Source organism: Notothenia coriiceps, unplaced genomic scaffold, assembly GCF_000735185.1.
Source record: "Notothenia coriiceps isolate Sejong01 unplaced genomic scaffold, NC01 NC01_scaffold00011011, whole genome shotgun sequence".
Lineage (NCBI taxonomy): Eukaryota > Metazoa > Chordata > Actinopteri > Perciformes > Nototheniidae > Notothenia > Notothenia coriiceps.
This window is the reverse complement of record NW_011343712.1, coordinates 264,419-271,413: the sequence shown is the minus strand read 5'-3', so window position 1 is coordinate 271,413 and position 6,995 is coordinate 264,419. Positions and strand designations below refer to the sequence as shown.

The 6,995-nt window shown below is 39.1% G+C and overlaps 1 pseudogene; it reads left to right on the top strand.

The window, feature by feature from the left end:
- The first annotated feature begins 4,368 nt into the window (after window positions 1-4,368).
- LOC104946418 (putative nuclease HARBI1) lies at window positions 4,369-4,899 on the top strand (annotated as a pseudogene).
- The last annotated feature ends 2,096 nt before the right edge of the window (window positions 4,900-6,995 follow it).

Sequence of the window (6,995 nt, the reverse complement as noted above, 5' to 3'; positions counted from 1 at the left end):
TTGTGTTGTTGTATCCCCTGCACTTCACATTACAACAGATAGAGAATAACATTTTAAGTTTTGAACAGACTGAAAGGGAGAGAGATGATCAGGGCGTACTGTGTTTTGTTTTCACTTTCGTGCTTTTGTAAACTCTCACTACTGCTACAAGGGTTTACTTTTACTAAAATGCTCTTAAAGAGTAACCAGGGTAAACCTCTGACACAGGACACAAAGGCTCTTTTAGTGTGCCGAAGTGTTCTTTTCTTTTTAAGTCTTTAAAAGAACATGAGGTAAAGATGAGACAGAATTACTCAATGTGAGTTGAGCACCTTCATATTTAAAGTTAATTACTCCTTAAAAGAGGCATCTTCACTTTATGTCTATTAAAAACACAGAGAGGGATGGAGGGGAACTTCCATCACGCCGTACAGAGAGAACGGATTCAAGGGAGTTTTGTGGGGGTAGGAGAAAAACGTGGGAGAGCTGGAAGTGGGAAAAGGAGAGTGGATGAGAAGTGTGGGGGAGGGAAAGGGCAGATGCACCCGTGATGAGGACAGTAGGGTGCCGAGAGGAGACCCACCCCCTTAGACGCACATCAAACACGCACTTCAAACACTCATTTGCGAGATCTGCCTAAATGAAGACAGACAGAAGTAATGTAATGAGTGCGTTCTCGACAGCCCCAGCATGTCTGTTCTGCTTCACTGGGCATCCCGTCGAAAAACAAGAGTGTTTGCTTTTATCCACCAATGCTCCCTCCTCCCCCACTCAGCTGGTTGCCATGACAACATCAGAGCTCCACACATGACCGAGATGTGTGTGTGTGTGCTGGTAGAAAGAAGATTATTGGGGTCATCGGTCCCTGCGTGTGGACATCTCGCGCACAAAAACACGTTTTGTTTTTGTTTTGTTTGTTCACGTAACAGCAGTGTCACTGGTTTACTTGACATGAATGGAGACAGACAATTATGTGTTTGTTATTGATAATTTAATTTGGATTCTCTCCCCTTGGGAAGTTAAAATAAATAAATAATTTTCCACTGAAATTGATAAGACATTTTAAATGTTTTAATGGTGTGTATTATGCGTTGTTTGGGTTGTGTTAGTTATTAAAAAATAATTTCCAGNGGCAGACAGGTCCACAGAAACTACCAGTAATGTATGTATGCTTAATCCTACTTTTGTACTGCAAAAAGCAGACGGCACTGCGCTCAACACACACACAGACTCAGAACACACTGGTACATAAATTACACAAATAATTTATAGGCCTAAATTGCATACGCTACAGTATTGCAACCAAGCAGACAGCGCTGCTTCTCTCTCTCTCTATCTATCTCCACTTTCAAAATCTATTTAAAACTCATAACAAACAAACAAAATTCCCAAAGTTGTCCTGAAATGAACTTATTAAATAAACGAAACGAAAAATATAGCCTACTTATGCAAACAACATTGAATCTGGACTTGAAATTATTCTGATTAAGCCTATACATTGCAAATAAGCAGACAGCACTGCCACACACACACACACACACACACACACACACACACACACACACACACACACACACACACACACACACACACACACCCCTCTTGTTTCCTCCGCCACATTGCGCGTGCCTTATACAGAGATCAGCCCGTACATTGAAAGCATTGCTTTTATTCTGAGGAGACTGTCATTTTTAATTAGCTTTCTGTCCCTCAACTATTATAACCTCGCAACTCAACATTTGTTATGTTTACCACACACTGTACCCTTAAGTGTATTCAATTACATAATTACATATGAGTAAAATAGAGGGAAGCAACATCAAGGACAATGTATGAATAATTGTAGCAGCTGAATGAAAAAAAAGCTTTCCAATGTTCAATCATTTCCTTTTAGTTTGATGGTGGAAACATTTAGCAGCATGAGCTGAACAAGTGCATTTTCAGTTGCTTCATGAGCTACAGACACTTTCAAATTCCCTGTAATCTACAGTTTTTGGTAAAAATTTCGTCCTTTTTACTGATTAAACAGCATTCATGTTATGACATACCATTTTAATGGCAATGATGAAGGCAATGATCATTATTCTAATTAAAACATAAGCTTCACACAGCTACTTTATCTTCATTTTTTTGGTGTAAGGAAAAACGAACATATTTGTGGACGTATTTATAGAATCTGGTGGTATCTAATCTCCAGGCCTCTGTGTGGGATCTTCCCATGGCAGCAGTTTGCTGATATTAAGGGCCAGCATCGGTGAGGGACACGCTGTCAATCTACTGCCTGCCCTGATGACCGGGGCACGCCACGCCCTGTGGCCTTCGCTCTGGTTCCCACTAGGCACTATTTTGCATCCATGTTATAACAAGGCCCCTTAGCTGTTGTAGTTAACTGCATAATGTCAATCAAACATTATTATTTATATTAATGTTTACAATGATGTATTATTTAGGGAATGTGGGTGCAGTTTGAGGTCTGCTCTGCTGCATGACCCACCCTTTATAACCCAGCATCACCTTTTTGTACAGAAACATTACAGGCCAAAAACATACCTGACACTAACCAAAAACCCTAAAAACTAAACTACTCTTACCCTAACCTAACTACTAAATGGTCTAAAACATGTATTTCATCAGTCTAAATATGGTTTTGAAAAAAGTAAGATATAATAAACACAAAAGATGATATGTGAAAAATATTGGTATATATAAATGCATTACATCATCATCATCATCATCATCATCATCTTTATTTAAAGAGACTCTTGGTCCATTATTACAAGACATACAACACTCAAATATACAGAGTAAAGTAAACTTGTGTAGAAGTCCCAAGCCATTTAGCCATTTCTAAATGTGGCCCTCAGTGTTGAGTTATTCCCACATTAGTGGAAAGGATGGGGTCATGTTAGTGTTGGCTGTCTATTTTTCATTAAAAACTATATATTATTATTATGTGCTGGCCAATATTACATCAGATTACAGTAGTGACCTTGTCAGTCAGTACAGAAGCTAATCCTAATATCACCTACACTTATAAATGACAAAATATCAAAAGCCAAGAATATTTGTACCTTCCAAAAATGTGTTTAGTTTGTTATTCTGTATTTTTCGACAGATAGTGTCAAATACACATATTTCACTAAAACATTCACAGTGAAGATAGTTCTTCCTGTAAAACATAAATTAAGTTCCTGTACCTTCTGTTTGAGAGGCGCTCTCAGGCGGGAGAGGATCTTTAGGGACAGACTAAACCCTTTGGCTTTCTCTGAAGAGTATTTGTATAAAAGATACAGGTTCTCGTCAGAAGGGCTGACTTATCTGTGTCAGCTCCTCGAGCCATATATTGCTAATGCCACACGTCGGAGTTGTGCTCTTACAGTGCCTCATACTGTATGTATTGCTTTGCGCCAGGGCCGGACTGTGACAATAAGTCAGGCCGGGAATTAAACACCCAGCCTGGCCACTACCAGTTTTTTTCGTGCCATTTTGCTGGATTTATTAGTGAATATTTACAGCGTTGCTGCCCATAGTGATAGCCCTATAGTTTAAATCTACTACCCAATAATAAACATATGGACATGGGTTACTATTTATTTTTAAAGTGCAAATGTATCTGGGAACCTATCCATGTGAACATATTTTAAGTGGGGGTGGACCTCAAATTCTCTAGGGGGGTCTGGGGGCATTTTGGAGTTAAATGCATCAATCTGGTGCACTTTGAGAGGAAAATAAAGACACTAGATCTATGGAAACACCAATATGAAACAGAACTGTATACATTTAAATAATCATAAGAACATGGCCATAACCAATAACATACCATATCCAATATAAACAAAATATTGAAAGTTGTTTATTTTTGGTTCATTTATAGTTGTGAGTGTGTCTGGGCTCCTGAATCAGCCTCACGTGTCTCCCTCCTCTCCCTCCTCTCCCTCCTCTCCCTCCTCTCCCTCCTCTTGGCAGCAGCAAAGACTAGTTTTAGCTCTCAACAAGTTTTAAAGGTTTATCTTACCTTTTTTTTCCCCCTATTTAAATGTTTTTTCTTTTTATTCATGCATATTTGACTAATCACTCCCCCCTCAAATGGAAATATGTGTTTACATAAATGGTGACCAAACCGTTTGAGACCCATTGAGATAACTTAGACTAAGTTAACTATCTAAACACTCAAGAGTCCTTAACCTCACAAATCATTCCACAGCATCAACATTCAGTTTTGCACATTCACTTCTAGAACACACATTGAAGTCATGGGTGATTAAAGGAAATCACACATTTAAATGTTTCACACTTGGACTATCTTTCTCTATAACATGGACTCATTTCAAGTGAACATTGATGCTACACTGACTATGATGCTCTTATTGTGGAAATAGTTAACCCCAAATGATTTTGCAGGCCACATGTGACCACAGGTGTTTAATCACGAGCCTTGAGGCAAAGTGGCCTGGGTCAGTCCATGAATCAAGGATATTTAAATCAAAGCCCGCGAGTCTTCACTGTGTCACAAACTCGAGCAGGGTATGACAACTGTACATGCTTATTGTTTTGTGCTTAAACTGCCTGCCAGCCATTCTTGATGACCCCGTATCCTGACCCTGATGAAGGGCCACAAACCAGTTTTAATGTGGCCCATGCCAAAACCAGGGTCAGAATTGAAATGACTTTTTGAATACTGAAGGCCCGATTCACCTGCCTGCGGGGGCTCAGAGTGGCCCCTGAAAGAGCTTGCCGCATCATAACAGCATGTCTTGTGCTGCATAACATTGCCACAATGAGGAAGGAGAGGGCCTCTCCTGCAAACCCCCAACCTCCTGATGTGGTAGACCCCATCACCCTGGACTACCCTACTGGCAGGGCTGTCAGAGAAGCTATCGCTTTATTATTTGCTTAAAAAAAAGAACACAGAGAGAGAGGCCTTGGATGATTTTTGTTGGAGTCTTTAGTGTTTTATTTATTCACCCATTCCTGAAGGGAAAAGAGAAAAAAAACATAATTTGAGTTTACTTTTTCTGTAAAGTAAAAAAGGGATTTCTCTTTTAGGTATCCTAAAATATTTAAAGGTCACCTACTATGCACCTTTCATTTGACTTGAAAATAAATTACTGAATGTTACAAGATTACCTGTCTTTCTCTCTCCAATGATTCCAACTCGGTTTTTTTTAAATTTGTAAGCCCTTTAATTAGATCCTTTTGTAGAGGGCCCTCACAGTGTCTGCTTCAGCCTGAAACACATATGTTGTTTTAACATTCAAGCATGGCTCACAGCAAGAAAGCTGACAATTTTAAACTTGACTATACTTTTAAAATGTAGTTTAATTAATTACTCGTCGTGATGACATTGGCCTAGACGTCGATGGCACAGGTTGTGGGAGAGGAAGAGTTCCTTCTTCCTGCAAATTGAGCAAAGCAAATATCTTTTCAATAGAGAGTATATTTGTCCCATGTGCAGACCACCACCATGTGCAAGTAATCAGAAATAATAAATTAAAGCAACGTGTCCACACCCTCTCTATCTGTGTTAGAGGTAAATTGAAAACTTCATATCATTGGTAACAAAATACTAAAGTGTACCGCCAGAGCTCTTTCTCAGCAAGCAGACAGCTTCTCATCATCTAGGCCCTCCTGAAAAAAGAAGAAATGTAAATTGTCTATTTTATCCATATTCAGCGACCATTTGGTGACATACCCAAGGTTACGTTACCTCTGTATGACGTCGTTGGTGATTTGGGGGGGGCAGCAACACCACGTTATCCCTCATCATCATACATGTTACTGACTCCCACAAAAATAGATATATTATATAAATGTGTTTTATAGCATCCCAGCTGTTTAAAGCTCCCTGACTCATACCCTGTATAAAAATGTGGTGGGAGTGGCTGCCACCAGGGTCAGTAGAGACTCCCCCTTCCACCCCTACCACCATGGGCCGACCCTCATTGTTGCTGAGAGCCAGCTCCTCTGCAACATTGTTTTTCCTGTTGGCTGCAAGAATTGGGAAAGAATGTGACTGCTTTCCTATACAGTTATGAAACAGACTAATTGAAGCAATACAAAACTTGTAGTAGTATTTTTAACATTTCAAAAGAGGGAAACTTACCAGATTGAATGATGTTCTTATATTTTACTTTAATTTGTTCACTTAGACCCGCCGGGGTTACATCTGAAAAAAAAAAAAAATGCTATAAATTAAAAGGATTACAAAAATATTAGGCTTAAAGTCCACTTGTGACCCTCGGGCGATGATATTACAAAGAAAAAAGGCTGCCACTCAATTATCAATTTGGTATTTTAATGACTATTTATCGGATTAATTAGAACATTTATCTGGAAGCGCCGGATTTATTTTTCAACATGACTTTTTAAAGATGTGCAGCTGTGCACGCTGTTACATAGGACGTATTTTACTTACGCATTCACGGAGTCTGCAATCTGTTGCAAACTGTGTTTGCGACTTTTGGCAGCCGCTACCGTATTGCTTTTGGCCTTCATAATATGTTTTAGCTCCCCGTATCTGCTCATAATTACGGTTTGTTCCTCCGGTGAAATATGTTGCTCTAAGCTTCTCCCTTATTTACGATTGGTCGAATGCTCCAAATACCGCCCCTTTTATGTGAACGCGCTCATAACTTTGTTTTGGGTAAGCCAGGTAACTCAAACATATCCAGGGTATGTTGAACTACGTACACTGTAAGACCGAACAGTATTTTGAAGAATATGGGTTGTTTTAACCCAAACAGTAAAAGTTAATTCACCGCTAATTTTCTGATGACTATGAACTGATTTGTAATATTGTGTATACAGTATTCATCCATTTTGGGTCATATTGGGGATTGTACTCAAATGTTTTTACTAGGGGTGCACCGAATGGGAAATTCTTGGCCGAAACCGATACCGAAAATAAGAAACAGTTGGCCGAAAACCGAATGCCGAAAGGCCGAAAATGATTAATAGAAATATATATATATATATATATATATAATGTCTACATTTTTTACCAATGTTGTTCAGCT